Here is a 21,203-nt window from a genome sequence, read left to right as displayed (position 1 = left end):
GAAACCCGGACACATTATTCAAAATGACCGGACTGTGAGGCTGTGGCTTTTCAGCACAGTTGGATGCTGGTACTTTGTTACATACAGCCCTGCTTAGCTTAAGGTTCGTGTCCTTCAAAGTTCACATTTAGTAATACAGGCTGAGTGAGCAGCATAGGGTTTTTTAAATTTGTAGTACTACTTTGTTTATTTTTCTAATACTTTAACACTAGTAATACACGTTTAGGGGAATCATATGGGTATGACCAGGTAGTGCAGACAGGCAGGATTTTTGGCGTGGATCTTGCTTTACTTCATGCAGGATAACATTTTGTCTGTAATCTTCCTGCATTATGGTATAGCGTAGGTTCTTAAACACCTTTAACAAGTATGTGCTTATTTTTTACTTATTTCATTCAATGTTGTATTTATGCCTTATCAGTATCCAGTTCTGTTACTTAATTAGACACATAAAACACATATTACACTGCAGATATTAAATTGTGTGATGTATATGCTTTTCACTATTTTATGAAATTGGTAATAATGCTTGATGTTTAGCATTAATTAGAATCTGAGATTTAGATGATTTGTTTGCTCATGTTGTATATGGGTTGCCATGACAACATAATGGTGCCTTTTTCACTAGGGGGTGGTGTTATGTTCTATTTAAACTGTGTAATTCACTTGTTTGACTGAGAAAGGGTAGAGTATCCACGAAACATTACGCACATAAAAACTACTACTTTAAAAGAACCGGTAATCGCCATGCCCCCTTGACCATACCCCCTGACCACATCCCATTGGCACCGTGCCAGGTGGTCCCAGTTTTACCTCTAAAAATCATGGTAAGCCTATAGATAAGTGTAAAACCTTCAACCAGCTGACAAATAATCTTATACACAAACAACTAAGTTAAAAAAAATAGCAAATTCACTTTCAAACCATGGAGACCTGCAAATTGCCTATAGACATAATGCAGCCTCTACAGACGTATGCTAATACTATTACTAGAGGATGACACCAACTAGCAACTGAGCTTACAAACAAACCACAAGTGAGTCTGGTAAACCTATACCTCCTGTGTTCATCAGCTCTATACAATCCCATCAGGCCAACCCAACTGCACTCAGGAAAAGCAAATAAATAAAAATCTACACGGTTTTGCAGACCTCCTTTGTGTTAAAGAAACACTTTTTTTCTTTCTTGTTGCTAAACCTTTCACTTCCTGCGTTTCTTGCACTACCACAGATAAGAGTGACAACTGCAGACCAGAGATAGTGTCAGTTTTGTGCACAAATTTGCTTATTAAATGATGAACAGACGCAGTGCAAGGGTATGAGGAGCATGGGGGGGGGGGGCAAGTCCTTTATAAGTACCCCCCACACATAGCTCCGAACTGCAAGAGCTAAGCAGTTATTAGGGATAAAGAGAAGTGTGTAAGTAAAATGTTCTAACACATTAGAATCAATATGTCCATTAAATTTGGTTTAGTGGAGCACAGGGACAGTATTTTCAGGCAAGCACTAGATAAGAGTTCAATGTATTTAAAGGGACAGTCAACTCCAAAAAATAAATAAATTAGATAATCCCTTTATTAACCATTTCCCAGTTTTGTACAGCCAACATAGTTATATTAAAGGGACAGTCAAGTCCCAAAAAAACTTTCATGATTCAGATAGGGCATGTCATTTTAAACAACTTTCCAATTTACTTTTTTTTTTTTTTTTTTTTTATTTATATCCAACAAAGGGTACATTCATAGATAGCATATCAGCATCACACCTCACAGAGTGCGTCAAGAAGGTGACTATAAGCGTAAGAAAGTACATATCCATGATAAGAGACAACATAAATTTGCATATATATGAGGAAACCAGGTGTAGAGTTATAGTTAAGAACATTACATTTTTCAACGGAGTGGAAATGTTCTACATACCTGTACCACAATGTTGTTTGTTTTTTTTAATTAATAAACTACTCTAACTTAACTAAACTCAACCTAAAATAAAACAAGAATTGATTTAGATGACCCATTCATCAACACAGTCTGATAGTAATGCTCTCAATGACGACAACCCACATAACTCATTGATATGTTATGGAGTAAGGAGCCCATTGGAATGAGCATGGAATTTCCATTCTACTTAAATTATGGTAGGGGGTGTATTTACCTCACCTGCAATCTGTGGTTAAAGGGACACTGAACCCAAATTTTTTCTTTTGTGATTCAAATAGAGCATGCAATTTTAAGCAACTTTCTAATTTACTCCTATTATCAATTTTTCTTTGTTCTCTTGCTATCTTTATTGAAAAAAGAAAGTCCAGAACCTTGGACAGCACTTGTTTATTGGTGGATGAATGTATCCACCAATCAGCAAGAACAACCCAGGTTGTTCACCAAAATGGGCCGGCATCTAAACTTACATTCTTGCTTTTCAAATAAATAAACCAAGAGAATGAAGAACATTTGCTAATAGGAGTAAATTAGAAAGTTGCTTAAAATTGCATGCTCTATCTGAATCACAAAAGAGAAAATTTGGGTACAGTGTCCCTTTAAGTTTTCATAAGATATAGGGATTGAAAGGGGTGGTTCTTCAAAATTTTCCCTACCACAATATGAATAGTAGTGTCACGATTTATCGCACTTTAAAAAAAACAACTTTAAAAAAACAAATAGAACAGCTAAAAGCAAAAATGAAACTAAACTAAACTAAACAATACCCAAATAGATCTAAGAGTGAGTGTGTTAGTGCTGTGGTGGGGTAGAATCTTAGCTAAACAGCTATTAACTAGGAATAAGTGACATGATTAAGTGAGAATGTGGCTCAGCACAGTAAAAATGGAGTATAATTTACAATTTGATCTAGACTAGGCTGTCCTGAGCAAAGTATTTGAGCTCTTTTTCACATGCTAACCACACACCAATAAAAAGTGAATAATGTATTGGTCTTAATACAAGTCTACACGCCTCTTGTATTAAGATGCTCAGTTCAAGAGATAGTCAGGTATGAGACATATTGATGTATAAGTTACTCAACATTCCAAGACAAACAAGCCTGCATAACCTGCCAAGGTCTATCTAGGAAGAACAGCACTAGGAGGGGGGTCATCCTATTAACTGCTAGGTTATATTGCCCAGTAATCTTCCTCTAATAAATATTGGTCTAGTGACTGACTGAACAGTTGATCCAGAGTCACAAGTATGACTGCCCTAATAGGAGATGTATGCAGCAGCAGTTACCTAATAAATATAAATGGTATATGCGAGTGCACAGATCGTTTAGAGTGATGAAAAATATATGAATAAGTGTTGGAACGACTGTTTAAGAGTGTGCAAAGGCATTCTAAGAGCTATGTCTAATAAAAGCGCAATGATCATATTGTTAGTTGCTTAAATATAGTGTTACCAATGAGTAGTGTCTCATTGCCTGACAAGTCTAGTAAATGAAACCATTATACGAGGTAAGAGAAGTGGGGCATCTACTACTAGAAAAGGTTGGAATGTATAACAGCAGATAAGTCAGGCAGCTACTCCCAAATGCTTTCAACATTGTGCTCCAATTTACTTTTATCACCAATTTTGCTTTGTTCACTTGGTATTCTTAGCTGAAAGCTAAACTTAGGAGGTTCTTATGCTAATTTCTTAGACCTTGAAGGCTGCCTCTAAATACATTTTGATAGTTTTTTACCATTAGAGGGCATTAGTTCATGTGTTTCATATAGATAACATTGAGCTCATGCACAAGATTTTACCATGGAGACAGCTCTGATTGGCTAAAATGCAATTCTGTCCAAATAACTGAAATAAGGTAGCAGTCTGCTGAGGCTTAGATACAAGGTAATTACAGAGGTAAAACGTGTATAATTATAACTGTGTTGGTTATGCAAAACTGGGGAATTGGTAATTAAGGGATTATCTATCTTTTAAAACAACAAACATTCTGGTGTTGACTGTCCCTTTAATATACTTTTTACCTCTGTGATTACCTTGTATCTAAGCTTCTGCAAACTGCCCCCACATGGCATTTTATTTATTATCTATTAACTTGCATTTTAGTCAATTAGTACAGTGTGTGAGCACAATGTTATCTATATGGCTCACATGAACTAGCAGTCTCCTGTTGTGAAAAGCAAATAAAAAAGCATGCAATAAGAGGCTGTAGAGACTTAGAAACAGACAGAATTTCAGAGATTTAAATGTTATAAAGTATACTAATCTAACAACATTGGTTGTGCAAAGCTGGGGAATAAGTAGTAAAGGCGTTATCTAACTTTTTAAATAAAAACAATTTTGGTGTTGACTGTCTCTTTAAAGCTGATGCAGAAACACCCTTTAAAAAGGGCGGGGCTCTCTTTCCTAGCCCCCACTGGGAGGTTCAGTTACTCTGATGCCTTTTTTTCTGTAGCCATTACTGCAGTATTTAAAATGTTCAATACAGGAAAGTCAGCTATTTCATATGACAAAATAAAGGCAAAGGAGCAATGTTAAAACAATTTACTATACTCCAGCAGGTAAAATAGCTCAATAGGAGTAAAAAAACTATTCTGATTGTCCTAGCTTTGTGAAGGAATAATCTAGATTTTATTAAAGACAGATACGAGTATTTTGCTTTCCTTCTTTTTTACTACTAATGCAGCTTTTCAAAGACAATAAGACATATTACAGGTAAACAACATTAAAAACAAAGAACCAGATAACAGCCAATGAAGAACAAGTATTTAAATGAGCAGATGAAATAATCAATTAGCAGTGTCGTAATGCCCATATACAGTCTATATAGTCCCTAATCCTCCTCTCTCTCTTTTGCTGCTCACAAAGATAAGTACTTTATTTTTGCAGTATTTAATTGTCTTATTTTCTTCATAATAAAAACATTCCCATTTGTGTTTATTGGGGTTATATGCAAAAAAAATTTCCCCTCAAAAAATATGTGGCAGACTCGCCTGTTTCCTAACAAATTGGAATCTAATCACCTCAGACCCATGGGTTCTCCAAACAGTTGCTGAGGTCTTAATATATTTCACATTTCCCCCTCTCCAACGTTATCCTCCCATACCTAATCAGTTCTCAAAGCAAGACAAGCTTGCCATGGACTCAGAGATTTCTTCTCTAGCCTCTTATTGTTATTTTCCTGTAATATGTCTTATTATCTATGAAAAACTGCATTAGTAGTAAAAGAGAAGGAAAGCAAAATAGGAGTCTGTGCTTGTAATAAAATATTAAAATACATAAAGTCTTTATTAAAGGGACACTGAACCCAATTTTTTTCTTTTGTGATTCAGATAGAGGAGCAATTTTAAGCAACTTTCTAATTTACTCCTATTATCAAATTTTCTTCATTCTCTTGGTATGTTTATTTGAAAAGCAAGAATATAAGTTTAGATTTTTGGTGAACAACCTGGGTTGTCCTTGCTGATTGGACAGCACCAATAAACAAGTTCTGTCAATTGTTCTGAACCAACAATTTGCTGGCTCCTTAGCATAGATGCCTTCTTTTTCAAATAAAGATAGCAAGAGAATGAAGAAAAATAGTTAACAGAAGTAAATTAGAAAGTTGCTTAAAATTGCATGCTCTATCTGAATCATGAAAGAAAAAAATTTGGGTTCAGCGTACCTTTAAGAGTGAAGGGAAAACACAGCGCATCCCACTCTAAAAGTATCAATATTTAATAGCACAAAAAAGCGCAAGGTAAAATGAGACTTACAAGATGTAAAAGCATATGGCAAATAAAAGATCTCCAAAAGTTCTTTAGTCCGTAGACGCATCCAGGTGCATCAGAGGACGTTGAGGTATGGAGCTTGAGGACCTCAACGCGTTTCATCTGACAACGCTCAGACTTTGTCAAGAGGAGTGTCCATAGCAAAAGCAAGACAGGCCTTATATAATCACTGTGGCAATCTCATTAGGTTAGAATTAATTGGTTGGATGATGTAATATTAGCAGCGCTCTATACAATGTGCTCAATATCAAAAGTATGGAATCCTTCTAGTCTTATGTATTGCAACAGGGATGATTACAGAATGTACGACTGACACATAATGAGTGTAATTGTTATGACATTAGGGGATATTAATAGTATATGCAAACAAACTTTCATATAAAAACACAATACTAAAAGACCTGGCCTATAAACACTAGAAAGCCCAGGTTTTGAATTTCATGGTGATTAGGGAGCGCTTAGTACCCTCTTTTCATAAATTCTGTATTATCTTAATAGCCAAGTGTCATTAAAAGGAGTGTGTTGATGACTAAACAACCTAGAATTTAAGGCAATGATAGGCTAGAAAAAACAGACTCATGATTAAAGGGACACTGTACCCAAAAATTTTCTTTCGTGATTCAGATTGAGCATGAAATTTTAAGCAACTTTCTAATTTACTCCTATTATCAAATTTTCTTCTTTCTCTTGGTATCTTTATTTGAAATGCAAGAATGTAAGTTTAGATGCCGGCCCATTTTTGGTGAACAACCTGGGTTGTCCTTGCTGATTGGTGGATAAATTCATCCACCAATAAAAAAGTGCTGTCCAGAGTACTGAAACCAAAAAAAAGCTTAGATGCCTTCTTTTTCAAATAATTATAGCAAGAGAACGAAGAAAAATTGATAATAGGAGTACATTAGAAAGTTGATTAAAATTGCATGCTCTTTCTGAATTACAAAATACATTTTTTGGGTACAGTGTCCCTTTAATATAGAGCACTGGTTTTTAAACCTGTCCCTCAGGGGCCCCTAACAGGACAGATTCTCAGGTTACCTGAACTGGAGCACAGGTGAAATAATCAGCTGATTAGTAAACATGGTTATTTTACCTGATCTCTTCCGAGGTTTTCCAGAAAACCTGGACCATTGGGGAGGCCTGAGGACAGGTTTTAAAACCAGTGATATAGAGCAAGCGATTTTAAACAACTTTCCAATTTACTTCCATTATCAGTTTGTGTTCAATATATCTAAATGCACACTTTCTGAGGCACCAGCTCCTACTGAGCATGTGCAACAGTTTACATTGTTATACCTAAATGAGTCTAATTGACTGATGGCTGTCACATTATACAATAGACTAGTACTAAAGCCCGTGTACACGGGCCATTTTTTGCAGTACAGCGGTCCCACCCCTTGCTCTCTCCCCCCTCTCTTTTGCTCTCTCTTCCCCCCTCTCTTTTGCTTTCTCTCCCCCCTCTCTTTTGCTTTCTCTCTCCCCTCTCCTTTGCTCTCTCTCTCCCCTCTCCTTTGCTCTCTCTCCCCCCTCCTCTTTGGCTCTCTCCCCCCCCCCTCTTTGGCTCTCTCCCCCCCCCCTCTTTGGCTCTCTCCCCCCCCCCCCCTCTTTGGCTCTCTCCCCCCCCCCTCTTTGGGCTCTCTCTCCCCCCTCTTTGGGCTCTCTCTCCCCCCTCTTTGGGCTCTCTCTCCCCCCTCTTTGGGCTCTCTCTCCCCCCTCTTTGGGCTCTCTCTCCCCCCTCTTTGGGCTCTCTCTCTCTCCTCTTTGGGCTCTCTCTCTCTCCTCTTTGGGCTCTCTCCTCTTTGGGCTCTCTCCTCTTTGGGCTCTCTCCTCTTTGGGCTCTCTCCTCTTTGGGCTCTCTCCTCTTTGGGCTCTCTCCTCTTTGGGCTCTCTCTCTCCTCCCTCTTTGGCTCTCCCCTCCCCTTTGCCCCCCCCTCTTTGGCTCTCCCCCCCTCTTTTGCTCTCCCCCCCCCCCTCTTTTGCTCTCTCTCTCCCCTCTTTGGCTCTCTCCCCATTCTTCTGTTCTCTCCCCCCTCTTTGGCTCTGCCCCCCTCTTTGGCTCTCTCTCCCCCCTCTTTGGCTCTCTCCCCTCTTTTTCTCTCTTTCCTCCTTGGCTCTCTCTCTTCCCCCCCCCCCTCTTTGGCTCTCCCCCCCTTTAGCTCTCTCCCCCCCCTCTTTGGCTCTCTCTCCCCCCTTTGCCTCTCCCCCCCTCTTTTTCTCTCCCCCCTCTTTTGCTCTCTCTCTCCCCCCCTCTTTTTCTCTCCCCCCCCCTCTTTGGCGCTCTCTCTCCCCCCTCTTTTGCTCTCCTCTTTGGCTCTCTTTCCTCTTTGGCTCTCTCTCCCCCCTCTTTGGCTCTCTCTCCCCCCTCTTTGGCTCTCTCTCCCCCCTCTTTGGCTCTCTCTCCCCCCTCTTTGGCTCTCTCCCTCCCTCTTTGGCTCTCTCCCCCCCCTCTTTGGCTCTCCCCCCCCTTTAGCTCTCTCTCCCCCCCTCTTTGGCTCTCCCCCCCTCTTTGGCTCTCCCCCCCTCTTTGGCTCTCTCCCCCCCTCTTTGGCTCTCTCCCTCCCTCTTTGGCTCTCTCCCTCCCTCTTTGGGCTCTCTCTCCCTCCCTCTTTGGGCTCTCTCTCCCCCCTCTTTGGGCTCTCTCTCCCCCCTCTTTGGGCTCTCTCTCCCCCCTCTTTGGGCTCTCTCTCCCCCCTCTTTGGGCTCTCTCTCCCCCCTCTTTGGGCTCTCTCTCCCTCCTCTTTGGGCTCTCTCTCTCTCCTCTTTGGGCTCTCTCCTCTTTGGGCTCTCTCCTCTTTGGGCTCTCTCCTCTTTGGGCTCTCTCCTCTTTGGGCTCTCTCCTCTTTGGGCTCTCTCCTCTTTGGGCTCTCTCCTCTTTGGGCTCTCTCCTCTTTGGGCTCTCTCCTCTTTGGGCTCTCTCCTCTTTGGGCTCTCTCCTCTTTGGGCTCTCTCCTCTTTGGGCTCTCTCTCTCCTCCCTCTTTGGCTCTCCCCTCCCCTTTGCCCCCCCCTCTTTGGCTCTCCCCCCCTCTTTTGCTCTCCCCTCTTTGGCTCTCTCCCCATTCTTCTGTTCTCTCCCCCCTCTTTGGCTCTGCCCCCCTCTTTGGCTCTCTCTCCCCCCTCTTTGGCTCTCTCCCCTCTTTTTCTCTCTTTCCTCTTTGGCTCTCTCTCTTCCCCCCCCCCTCTTTGGCTCTCCCCCCCTTTAGCTCTCTCCCCCCCCTCTTTGGCTCTCTCTCCCCCCTTTGCCTCTCCCCCCCTCTTTTTCTCTCCCCCCTCTTTTGCTCTCTCTCTCCCCCCCTCTTTTTCTCTCCCCCCCCTCTTTGGCGCTCTCTCTCCCCCCTCTTTTGCTCTCCTCTTTGGCTCTCTTTCCTCTTTGGCTCTCTCTCCCCCCTCTTTGGCTCTCTCTCCCCCCTCTTTGGCTCTCTCTCCCCCCTCTTTGGCTCTCTCTCCCCCCTCTTTGGCTCTCTCCCTCCCTCTTTGGCTCTCTCCCCCCCTCTTTGGCTCTCCCCCCCCTTTAGCTCTCTCTCCCCCCCTCTTTGGCTCTCTCTCCCCCCCTCTTTGGCTCTCTCCCCCCCTCTTTGGCTCTCTCCCTCCCTCTTTGGCTCTCTCCCTCCCTCTTTGGCTCTCTCCCCCCCTCTTTGGCTCTCTCCCCCCCTCTTTGGCTCTCCCCCCCCTTTAGCTCTCTCTCCCCCCCTCTTTGGCTCTCTCCCCCTCTTTGGCTCTCTCCCCCCCCTCTTTGGCTCTCTCCCCCCCCCTCTTTGGCTCTCTCTCCCCCCCTCTTTGGCTCTCTCTCCCCCCTCTTTGGCTCTCTCTCCCCCTCTTTGGCTCTCTCTCCCCCTCTTTGGCTCTCTCTCCCCCCTCTTTGGCTCTCTCTCCCCCCTCTTTGGCTCTCTCTCCCCCCTCTTTGGCTCTCCCCCCCTTTAGCTCTCTCCCCCCCCCTCTTTGGCTCTCTCTCCCCCCCTCTTTGGCTCTCTCCCCCCCCCCTCTTTGGCTCTCTCTCCCCCCCCTATTTGGCTCTCTCTCTCCCCTCTTTGGCTCTCTCTCTCCCCCCTCTTTGGCTCTCTCCCCACTCTTCTGTTCTCTCCCCCCTCTTTGGCTCTGCCCCCCTCTTTGGCTCTGCCCCCCTCTTTGGCTCTCTCTCCCCCCTCTTTGGCTCTCTCCCCTCTTTTTCTCTCCTCTTTGGCTCTCCCCCCCTTTAGCTCTCCCCCCCCCCCCTCTTTGGCTCTCTCTCCCCCCTTTGCCTCTCCCCCCCTCTTTTTCTCTCCCCCCTCTTTTGCTCTCTCTCTCCCCCCCTCTTTGTCTCTCCCCCCCCTCTTTGGCGCTCTCTCTCCCCCCTCTTTGGCTCTCTTTCCTCTTTGGCTCTCTCTCCCCCCTCTTTGGCTCTCTCTCCCCCCTCTTTAGCTCTCTTTTCCCCCTCTTTGGCTCTCCCCCCCTCTTTGGCTCTCTCCCCCCCCCCCCTCTTTGGCTCTCCCCCCCTTTAGCTCTCCCCCCCCTCTTTAGCTCTCTCCCCCCCTCTTTGGCTCTCTCTCCCCCCCTCTTTGGCTCTCTCTCCCCCCCTCTTTGGCTCTCCCCCCCCCTCTTTGGCTCTCTCCCCCCCTTTAGCTCTCTCCCCCCCCTCTTTAGCTCTCTCCCCCCCCCTCTTTGGCTCTCCCCCCCCTCTTTGGCTCTCCCCCCCCCTCTTTGGCTCTCTCCCCCCCCCCTCTTTGGCTCTCTCTCCTTTTTGGCTCCCCCCCTTCTCTCTTTGCCTCTCCCCCCCTCTTTTGCTCTCTCTCTCCCCCCCTCTTTTGCTCTCTCTCTCCCCCCCCTCTTTTGCTCTCTCTCTCCCCTCTTTGGCTCTCTCCCCCCCTCTTTTGCTCTCTCTCTCCCCACTCTTTTGTTCTCTCCCCCCTCTTTGGCTCTCTCCCCACTCTTTTGTTCTCTCCCCCCTCTTTGGCTCTCTCTCCACTCTTTTGTTCTCTCCCCCCTCTTTGGCTCTCTCTCTCCCACCTCTTTTGCTCTCTCTCTCCCCCCTCTTTTGCTCTCTCTCTCCCCCCCTCTTTTGCTCTCTCTCTCCCCCCTCTTTTGCTCTCTCTCTCCCCCCTCTTTTGCTCTCTCTCTCCCCCCTCTTTAGCTCTCTCTCCCCCCCTCTTTGGCTCTCTCCCTCCCTCTTTGGCTCTCTCCCTCCCTCTTTGGCTCTCTCCCCCCCTCTTTGGCTCTCTCCCCCCCCTCTTTGGCTCTCTCCCCCCCTCTTTGGCTCTCCCCCCCCTTTAGCTCTCTCTCCCCCCCCTCTTTGGCTCTCTCCCCCCCCTCTTTGGCTCTCTCCCCCCCCTCTTTGGCTCTCTCTCCCCCCTCTTTGGCTCTCTCTCCCCCCTCTTTGGCTCTCTCTCCCCCCTCTTTGGCTCTCCCCCCCTTTAGCTCTCTCCCCCCCCCTCTTTGGCTCTCTCTCCCCCCCTCTTTGGCTCTCTCTCCCCCCCCTATTTGGCTCTCTCTCTCCCCTCTTTGGCTCTCTCTCTCCCCCCTCTTTGGCTCTCTCCCCACTCTTCTGTTCTCTCCCCCCTCTTTGGCTCTGCCCCCCTCTTTGGCTCTGCCCCCCTCTTTGGCTCTCTCTCCCCCCTCTTTGGCTCTCTCCCCTCTTTTTCTCTCCTCTTTGGCTCTCCCCCCCTTTAGCTCTCCCCCCTTTTTCTCTCCTCTTTGGCTCTCCCCCCCTTTAGCTCCCCCCCCCCCCTCTTTGGCTCTCTCTCCCCCCTTTGCCTCTCCCCCCCTCTTTTTCTCTCCCCCCTCTTTTGCTCTCTCTCTCCCCCCCTCTTTGTCTCTCCCCCCCCTCTTTGGCGCTCTCTCTCCCCCCTCTTTGGCTCTCTTTCCTCTTTGGCTCTCTCTCCCCCCTCTTTGGCTCTCTCTCCCCCCTCTTTAGCTCTCTTTTCCCCCTCTTTGGCTCTCCCCCCCTCTTTGGCTCTCTCCCCCCCCCCTCTTTGGCTCTCCCCCCCTTTAGCTCTCCCCCCCCTCTTTAGCTCTCTCTCCCCCCCTCTTTGGCTCTCCCCCCCCCCTCTTTGGCTCTCTCCCCCCCCCCTCTTTGGCTCTCCCCCCCTTTAGCTCTCTCCCCCCCCTCTTTAGCTCTCTCCCCCCCCTCTTTGGCTCTCCCCCCCCTCTTTGGCTCTCTCCCCCCCCCTCTTTGGCTCTTTTTCCTTTTTGGCTCCCCCCCTTCTCTCTTTGCCTCTCCCCCCCTCTTTTGCTCTCTCTCTCCCCCCCTCTTTTGCTCTCTCTCTCCCCCCCCCTCTTTTGCTCTCTCTCTCCCCTCTTTGGCTCTCTCCCCCCCCTCTTTTGCTCTCTCTCTCCCCACTCTTTTGTTCTCTCCCCCCTCTTTGGCTCTCTCCCCACTCTTTTGTTCTCTCCCCCCTCTTTGGCTCTCTCTCCACTCTTTTGTTCTCTCCCCCCTCTTTGGCTCTCTCTCTCCACTCTTTTGTTCTCTCCCCCCTCTTTGGCTCTCTCTCTCCCACCTCTTTTGCTCTCTCTCCCCCCTCTTTTGCTCTCTCTCTCCCCCCTCTTTTGCTCTCTCTCTCCCCCCTCTTTTGCTCTCTCTCTCCCCCCTCTTTTGCTCTCTCTCTCCCCCCTCTTTTGCTCTCTCTCTCCCCCCTCTTTTGCTCTCTCTCTCCCCCCTCTTTTGCTCTCTCTCTCCCCCCCCTCTTTGGCTCTCCTCCCTCTTTGGCTCTCTCTCCTTTTTGGCTCTTTTTCCTCTTTGGCTCCCCCCCCCCCTTCTCTTTGGCTCTTCCCCCCCACCTTCGGCTCTCTCTCCCCCCCTCTCCTGCTCTCTCTCTGGCTCTGTCTTGAAGTCTTCACATTGCAGGACCCCGCCCGGCCACGCCCCATCGCGGCAACACCCACCCGGCCACGCCCCATCGTGACGCCCGGCCATGCCCCCATCGCAACGCTCCCGTCGGCCACAAACAGCTGTGAGGTCTGTGGAGCGCGTGGCCGCTTCTCACGCAGCACACCTCACAGCTGTTGAATAGCTTGCGCTCCATATCTCTTGCCACAGGCTGTTTCAATCAGCTTACCTCGCGCTCCCCAGACCTCACAGCTGTTTGTGTACCTCGCGCTCCCTATCTCACAGCTGCTTGTATGCTGTGTACCTCGCGCTCCCTATCTCAAGTGTTTGTCTCTACTGCGCATGACGGCTTCAGACAAAAACTTGGCCTTTTATAATATAGGATAGGAGAATGCAATCAATTTTTGATATTTCTCAGGAAAAAAAACCCCTGATAATTTGACATTCAGAGTAAGTGCTATTGCATTGTCTTTTTATAGTACAGTTGTGGATTATGATATTTCACTATAATGAATGGTCCTTTAACATAAAACCTCCTGAGATCCCTCTAATATGCCTGATCAGCTTCTTTATCCAATACAGAACTGATAGAATGATCTCAAACATCCCCCTCTCAAATACTGAATCTGAGCTTCTCTTGCAGTTTCTTTCTGTAATACAGTGTGCCGATTGGTCTTCTGCCCAAGGCATCTTTGCCCAATTGGCTCACAGGAACAACTTCCCCCCTTGCTATGCCCCTAATCTATAACATGCTGAATTTTTAGTTTATTATTATCGGTTATTTGTAGAGCGCCAACAGTTTTTTAAATTGATTTCATAGACCGACTAAAACCATCACACTAAATAGAAAAATAAACTTACTTTATTAGCTTGAGAGTCTAGAGCATGGGTGACTGGAACTTTACTTCATTCATACGAGTAAAAGCACCCACTATGGTCACTCCTTTGATGCCGAAGATATACAATTTTTATATTATGTGGTTTATATGTACAAGAAGCATCACTCCTACTGCAAGTCCACACTGATATTATGTCACTTAGATTTTTTTTTTTTGTTATCCACATGGAGTTATAAAATATAGAATATGGAATTGTGGAATTATAAATATAATTAATATAAGAGGATTAGTCAGGATATAGTTAGCAATGGGTTGAAGATACAACAGTCCATTCCCGGGGGGGGGGAAGAGTCCACAGCCACCCATGGCAGCAGTTAATACAATTTTTACAACCTGGGACTAGCTGGCTAAAAATTCTAACTTTTATATGATGAAAAGTGTTAGAAAAAAATAAAATATTGTTGTGAAACTTTTATTTAAATATTTTTTTTTAATCCGTAAACTAGCCCTAAAATCTATTGAATATGAGGCCAATGAGATCCAATAATGTCTTATCTGCCTCTTACATGAAAATCAAAAACTAATTTTCACGATTCAGAGTGAGTACAATTTTATTTTTTTAAACAACCACCAGAAAGATTACATCTATTATCAAAGTAACTACTGTTTTTTTGTTTAAAAACACAAAATACATGTTAAAAGGGACAGTCAAGTCCAAAATAAGCTTTCATAATTCAAATAGGTAAGTCATTTTAAACAACTTTCCAATTAACTTTTATCACCAATTTGCTTTATTCTCTTGGTATTCTTAGTTGAAAGCTAAGCCTAGGAGGTTCATATACCAATTTCTAAGCCCTTGAAGGCCGCCTCTTCTCCCAAGGAATTTTGAAAGATTACCACTAGAGGGTGTTGGTTCATGTGTGTCATATAGATAACACTGTGCTCACGCACATGAAGTTCCAGGGAGCCAGCACTGATTGGCTAAAATGCAGGTCTGTCAAAAGAACTGAAATAAGGGGGCAGTTTACAGAGGCTTAGATACAAGTTAATCAAAGAGATAAAAAGTGTATTTATATAACTGTGTTGGTTATGCAAAGCTGGGGAATGGGCAATAAAGGGATTATCTATCTTTTTAACCCTTTGAGTGCTAATGACGGCTCTGAGCCGTCAGAGTTTCTCACTCTGGTGCAAATGACGGCTCAGAGCCGTCATGAGCACTCTCCCACCTTGAGGGAGATTTGGGGGCTCCTAACCGCTCCTACCCCGGCGATCGTGCCTGTAGAGAAGGGGTGTCAAACTGGCGGCCTGCGGGCCTCATGCGGCCCTCAACCTAATTTTGTGCGGCCCACGCCCTCTCCATGAAAAATATTAATTATAATATGCTTATTACTTAAAGAGCGAGTGCGCTTACTGTTAGGGACGCACATACATTAAAACATACGTTATTAAAAAGAAAAAGACAGATAAGTGCATAATGATTTCTTTAACACATGCAGTTCATTACTATGGTAGCACTGATTTCCCACATAATTTCTGTCCATTCCTTTCCATCATTTTCTCTTTAACTAAAATCAAATACGTTATATATATATATTTCTATGTATTTATTTTATAATTATGTACAACAGGTATGTCTATCACTATTATAAACAGTGGGTCGCACATGGAGCGTGTGTCTCACCTTCTTAAAAGCATTAGAGCACATTTCCTCAAGCCAGAGTAAGTTAATTAGGAGTTACAGAACACAATCTTTTGAAATTTATACAGTTATAGCAAATGCCACTGCACTGTTTAGCAATGACAAGATATGTAGGTAGTGTGCGGCCCACGTGAGTTGTACTTGTATGGAAAATGGCCCGCAACTAAAATGAGTTTGACACCACTGCTGTAGAGTGACAGGCATCGCCGGGGCTTCACGTGATGTGCGGTGACGTCACGCGCAATGACGTCACTGGAAAAATGTATTTATACTTAACAATGTTAAGTATAGGAGGAGGAGGCATGCTGCTTAGAAGCCTGTATCTCAGTCATCTAAGCAGCTACAGACCCCAAGACCCAATGTTGGAAAGGTAATCGCCTAACCTCTCCAACAGTGTAAGTCTTGGGGGTCTGTAAAATAAATGAAAAAAACAAAATTTAAAATTAAAAAAAAAAAGCCATAGAAAATATTAGCACCCAGTTGGGAAAGTGCTTAGCACTCAAAGGGTTAAACCAAAAAACTGGCGTTGACTTTCCCTTTAAATTTGATTTTGTGTGTTTATAATAAATATATATATTTAACACCTTAATGGCCACAACATACCCTGTATATCGCTGCTCGTTAAGGGATTATTTGGGTATAATAGCGTGAGTTTTGCAGCAAGCGGCAACACCATGCTATTAGACCCTCACTCCTGCAGACTTGCTAAAATACAATAGTTTGTCTGGGTATAATAAAAAGGGATTGGACAGGGTATGTCACTGGTTATTAAAGGGATATATTATATAATTTTTGAAGAAGGGGAAGGTTTGTTCCTGAAATGAAAAACACGGCTGCCTACAGCCATATTTGGCATTCATTTAGCCCGTGCCTATACTTTACAGAAGCTTGAAGGGAAGAAATATAATCTGTGCTCTCGTGTTGCTGGTATTCAGCTCAAATGCATGTGCATAAGGGCGGGGTGGGTATGTTGCAGCAGTGATTCAAAACAATGACTATTTTAAAAATAAATGGGGTCATTTGGGATGTATTCCTACAGAGAAAGATTGACTTAACTGAATGAAGAAGTCATGTATCAGTTGAATTTATTTCACCTTTAATTAATTTGTCTTAGTAAAATATAAATAAATCTGGTATAGAAATATCAGAACTGCTCCATCCATATATTTATCTGTAAAGTCATATCCTAGTATACTTGTGTAATAACTATTCTGTTTTGATATACAGTAATGTATCTAACACTGATAAAAAATGTAGCTCTCCTCACCATTATTTGGCAAATACTTATACAGCGAGTATTGAAAAGATTCACCACCACCCCTTGAAAATAATCAAATTTTGTTGCTTTGCAGCCTAAAATAAAGACACAGTTTTTGTTTATCCAGTTGTAATTATAACATAACATCCAAGTGAAAGATAACACCAACATGCCAGGCAAAAATAAAGACAATTCAAAAACAGAATCACTGAGTTGGAAAAAGGATCACCCCCTCCTAAAATTACTTGTAAACTCAATCAGGTGTAGCTAATCACCTCAAAGCCACACACAAAGTCATTTGACTTTCAACTGTGATCAGCTGTGGGCATATTGATTAGCTCAGCATGAAAAGAGCTTTTCTGGAGCATATCAGTCCCCGGTAGTGCAACTGAAGCAACCAACTATATATTGTAAGGCAGTGTCAAAAGATCTCCAGGATAAATGTTGTGGACAGCACAAGTCAGATGGATACAAGAAATTATCAAGGGCTTTATCAACGCCTAGAAGCTCAGTGAAGTCTATTATTAAGAAGTAAAACGTAAAATGGTACAACACAGACCCTCTCTGGATCAACACTGGATGAAAGAGCCAGGAGGAAACTGTCATAAATTCATGGGATCTTTTCCAGATAAGCCCCGCCACTAATGCAAAAAGGGCACGCGCGAAAAGTTAAGCCCCGCCACTTTTGACAGTAAACGTGCGCCATAAAAACAACTCATCCGCCTCTAGGCAACAGATTAGTAGTTTACCTCAATGTGACTCTCAAAAGGGCCCCAGGGTGGATCGTACAGAGTCTAGAGTACCCCTCAATTAAACCGATGGGTGCATGTTTCACAATAACTATCACTAAAGAGCTACATAGTGATCAAAAGGAGATTCCCCGATAGTATATGGGGCAAATGAAATGCACATGCGTATAGCGCTGGTAAACCCGCACCCCTATTCACTTGGAGAGAGAGTGTGTATGTGTGTGCCTATAGGTTAAAGAGGGCAAGCCCCCATGACAGACGGGTATGTTTCATGACGGTCGTTCAGGGTGGAGTGTAGAGTTCATAGTGTACCAAAGATATGTAAGGATGGGTCACTTAAGATATCTTTACCCAACAAGGTACCGCAAGCAGGATACTAATATTTGACCAGTCAGGGGGATTCACAGATCCCGTAGTGGATCAGTGCAGCACGCATGCGTATAATGCATAAACACAATCGGATTGAATGAGACAAGCCCCTATCTAGAAATGATTTCTGTATAATGCATAAACACAATCGGATTGAATGAGACAAGCCCCTATCTAGAAATGATTTCTGTATAATGCATAAACACAATCGGATTGAATGAGACAAGCCCCTATCTAGAAATGATTGCTTACGTAGACCACAATCAAGGTATTGGTAGTTACCCTATAACATATTTGCATGGTTTTCCAATATCTTCCCCTTGTTTCCCGACATCACTACACACTCACATGCACAATAGCTTCTCTGCCATCATGGCAACAGTATACAAAAACAAATACAAAACATTTAAAAAACATTTACACAAAGTAATAAACAGTGGTACATTCATAATATACCAGTGGTCATGGACTGAGAGCTACTGCCTGGGTGGCGGGGGTTAACTTTTTGGCGGGGCTTATCTGGAAAAGATCCAATTCCTGAAACTGCTTAAGAGTTGCTGTGGGCCTATTGGTACTCTCTCTGAACAAAGAGTGGTCATTGTGTGCATGTGACAACAATCTCACAAATCTGTCTTGTATGGGAGGGTTGGAAGAAAAAAGCCGCTCCTCAAGAAAGGCCACATGCTGTCATGACTGAGCTTTGCCATAACACACCTAGGAGATTCTGAGGCCACATGGAAAATGTGTAATAGTCAAATGAGACTAAAATTGCATTTTTTGGCCTCAACACCAAACGATATGTCTGGAGAAAATCCAATGCAGCTCACTATCCAAACAACACCATACCTACAGTAAAGCATGGAGGTTGTAAAATCCTGTTATGGGGGTGTTTCTCTGCAGCAGGCACTGGAGGATAGAAGGAATAATGGATGGGGCAAAATACCATCAAATTATTGAGGAAAATCTGCTGCCCTCTACCAGGAAGTTGTTAATGGGAAGAAGGTTTACCTTCCAACATGATAATGACCCAAAGCACACAGTAAAAATGACCACACAGTGTTTGAAGGAGAAAAAGGTGAATGTCCTTGCATGGCCTAATCAACGCTCAAGAACTACACCCCATTGAATATCTGTGGCATGACTAGAAGACTGCATTCCACAAACGGTCACCATCAAATGTAATCGAACTGGAGCAGTTCCGCAAATTAGAGTGGGCAAATATTGCACAGTCTAGATGTGCAAAGTTAGTAGAGACATCTCCCAACAGACTAAAGGCTGTAATTAAAGCAAAAGGTGGCTCAACAAAATACTGACACAAGGGGAGTTATCCTTTTTCAAACTCAGTGATACTGTTTTTGAATTGTCTTTATTTTTGCCTGACATGTTGTGTCATCTCTTTCATTTGGATGTTATAAGTTGCACTGAGTAATAACAACTGGATAAACAAAAAAATGTGTCTTTATTTTAGGCCGCAAAGCAACAAAATGCGATTTCTTTTCAAGGGGAGTGATTCTTTTCAATACCCACTGTACAAAGAAAAAAGCTTTCCCAGGTATGAGCAGCAGCTTATTCTAGGGTGATTTACCACCTCAGAGCAGCCTCTTTTAGCCCAATAGTACTTTTTACAGAAAATAACTTTCCTGAAGTATATCAGTCTGATTCCACCTAGTAAGGTCAGTCCAGCCATGGAACAAGCTACTGAGTTGTTTGTTCCTAAGAGAGCACTTCAGTTTCTGTATGTATCTGTAATATGATCCTAGAGAAAAGTCTCCCAACAGTTATGTGGAACCACATGTGGACTCGTTGCCCAACGGAATATTAGAGGAATATGGCAGCACCTTACTGACAAGGCCCAATGAAGACCAATACGATCATCTGGGGTTGCTGGCCATTTCCTTGCACAAAGAAGGATTGCCTGTTTTTTTTTTGGCTGACCTAGGTAAGATTAGATCAATATACTTAAGGAAAGGAAGCATTGCGCTATAAAACAATCCACTTAGCTGTGGTTTGTTCCTAGTAAAGCGCTTCTCTTACTGTATACAGATAATACTTCACTGAATAAACATACAACTACCATTAACCCCCCCCCCCAAAAAAAAAAAAACCCACACGATTATGATTATTAGATGGGGTAAGTAAGAAAACACAATTTGATTGTAAAATACAAAAGCAGAAAGTCCATTAGTTTGTGTTAAAAAATATATAATTTTTTTTTTTTTTTTTTTTTAAAAAGGACCTATTAAAACATTTGGATTTATGGAACATCCACCCCAACATATAAAAGTGAAATCTTTATTTTATTTAAAAAAAAAAAAAAAAAAAAATCATATACACACACATACACACACAGTGGATATAAAAAGTCTACACACCCCTGTTAAAATGTCAGGTTTCTGTGATGAAAAAAAAATGACAAAGATAAATAATTTCAGAAATTTTTCCACCTTTAATGTGACCTATAAACTGTACAACTCAAATGAAAAACAAAATTAAATGTTTTAGGTAGAGGGAAGAAAAATATAAAAATAAACTAATACTTTATTGAAGCACATTTTGACTTGGCAAGATTTGCCCACTCTTCTTTGCAAAAACACTTCAAATCTGTCAGATTGCGAGGGCATCTCCTGTGCACAGCCCTCTTCAGATCACCCCACAGATTTGCAATCTGATTCAGGTCTGGGCTCTGGCTGGGCCATCCAAAACTTTAGTCTTCTTCTGGTGAAGCCATTCCTTTGTTGATTTGGATGTATGCTTTGGGTCGTTGTCATGCTGAAAGATGAAGTTCCTCTTCATGTTCAGCTTTCTAGCGGAAGCCTGAAGGTTTTGTGCCAATATTGACTGATATTTGGAACTGTTCATAATTCCCTCTATCTTAACTAAGGCCCCAGTTCCAGCTGAAGAAAAACAGCCACAAAGCATGATGCTGCCACCAAAATGCATCACTGTGGGTATGTTGTTCTTTTGGTGATGTGCAGTGTTTTTGCGCTAAACATATCTTTTGGAATTATGGCCAAATAGTTCAACCTTGGTTTCATCAGACCATAACACCTTTTCCCACATGCTTTTGGGAGACTTCAGATGTGTTTTTGCAAAATGTAGCCCGACTTGGATGTTTTTCTTCATAAGAAAAAAAGACTTTAGTCTTGCCACTCTACCCCATAGCCCAGACATATGAAGAATATGTGAGATTGTTGTCACATGTACCACACAGCCAGTACATGCCAGATATTCCTGCAGCTCCTTTAATGTTGCTGTAGGCCTCTTGGTAGCCTCCCAGACCAGTTTTCTTCTTGTCTTTTCATCAATTTTGGAGGGATGTCCAGTTCTTGGTAATGTCACTGTTGTGCCATATTTTCTCCACTTGATGATGACTGTCTTCACTGTGTTCCATGGTATATCTAATGCCTTGGAAATTCTTTTGTACCCTTCTCCTGACTGATACCTTTTAACAATGAGATCTCTCTGTGGACCATGGCTTTTGCTGTGGGATGCGACTAAGAAAATTTCAGGAAAGACCAACTAGAGCAGCTGAACTTTATTTGGGGTTAATCAGAGGCACTTTAAATAGCAGGTGTATGCTGACTCCTATTTAACAAGATTTTGAATGTGATAACTTAATTCTGAACACAGCTACATCCCCAGTTATAAGATTTATTTTAGGTTTTTTTGTTTTCTTCCCTCCACCTAAAATATTTGTTTGTTTTTCAATTGAGTTGTACAGTTTATAGGTCACAATAAAGGTGGAAAAAGTTCTGAAATGATTTATCTTTGTCTCATTTTTTTACATCACAG

The 21,203-nt window shown here is 43.5% G+C and overlaps 1 protein-coding gene across 1 annotated transcript in view; it reads right to left on the bottom strand.

Moving 5' to 3' along the window:
• Positions 1-21,203, bottom strand: part of PTPDC1 (protein tyrosine phosphatase domain containing 1) — a 136,298-nt gene that overhangs the window by 89,961 nt on the left and 25,134 nt on the right. The window lies entirely within an intron of this gene.

Source organism: Bombina bombina, chromosome 7, assembly GCF_027579735.1.
Source record: "Bombina bombina isolate aBomBom1 chromosome 7, aBomBom1.pri, whole genome shotgun sequence".
Taxonomy (NCBI): domain Eukaryota; kingdom Metazoa; phylum Chordata; class Amphibia; order Anura; family Bombinatoridae; genus Bombina; species Bombina bombina.
This window is presented reverse-complemented; position numbering and strand designations above follow the sequence as displayed.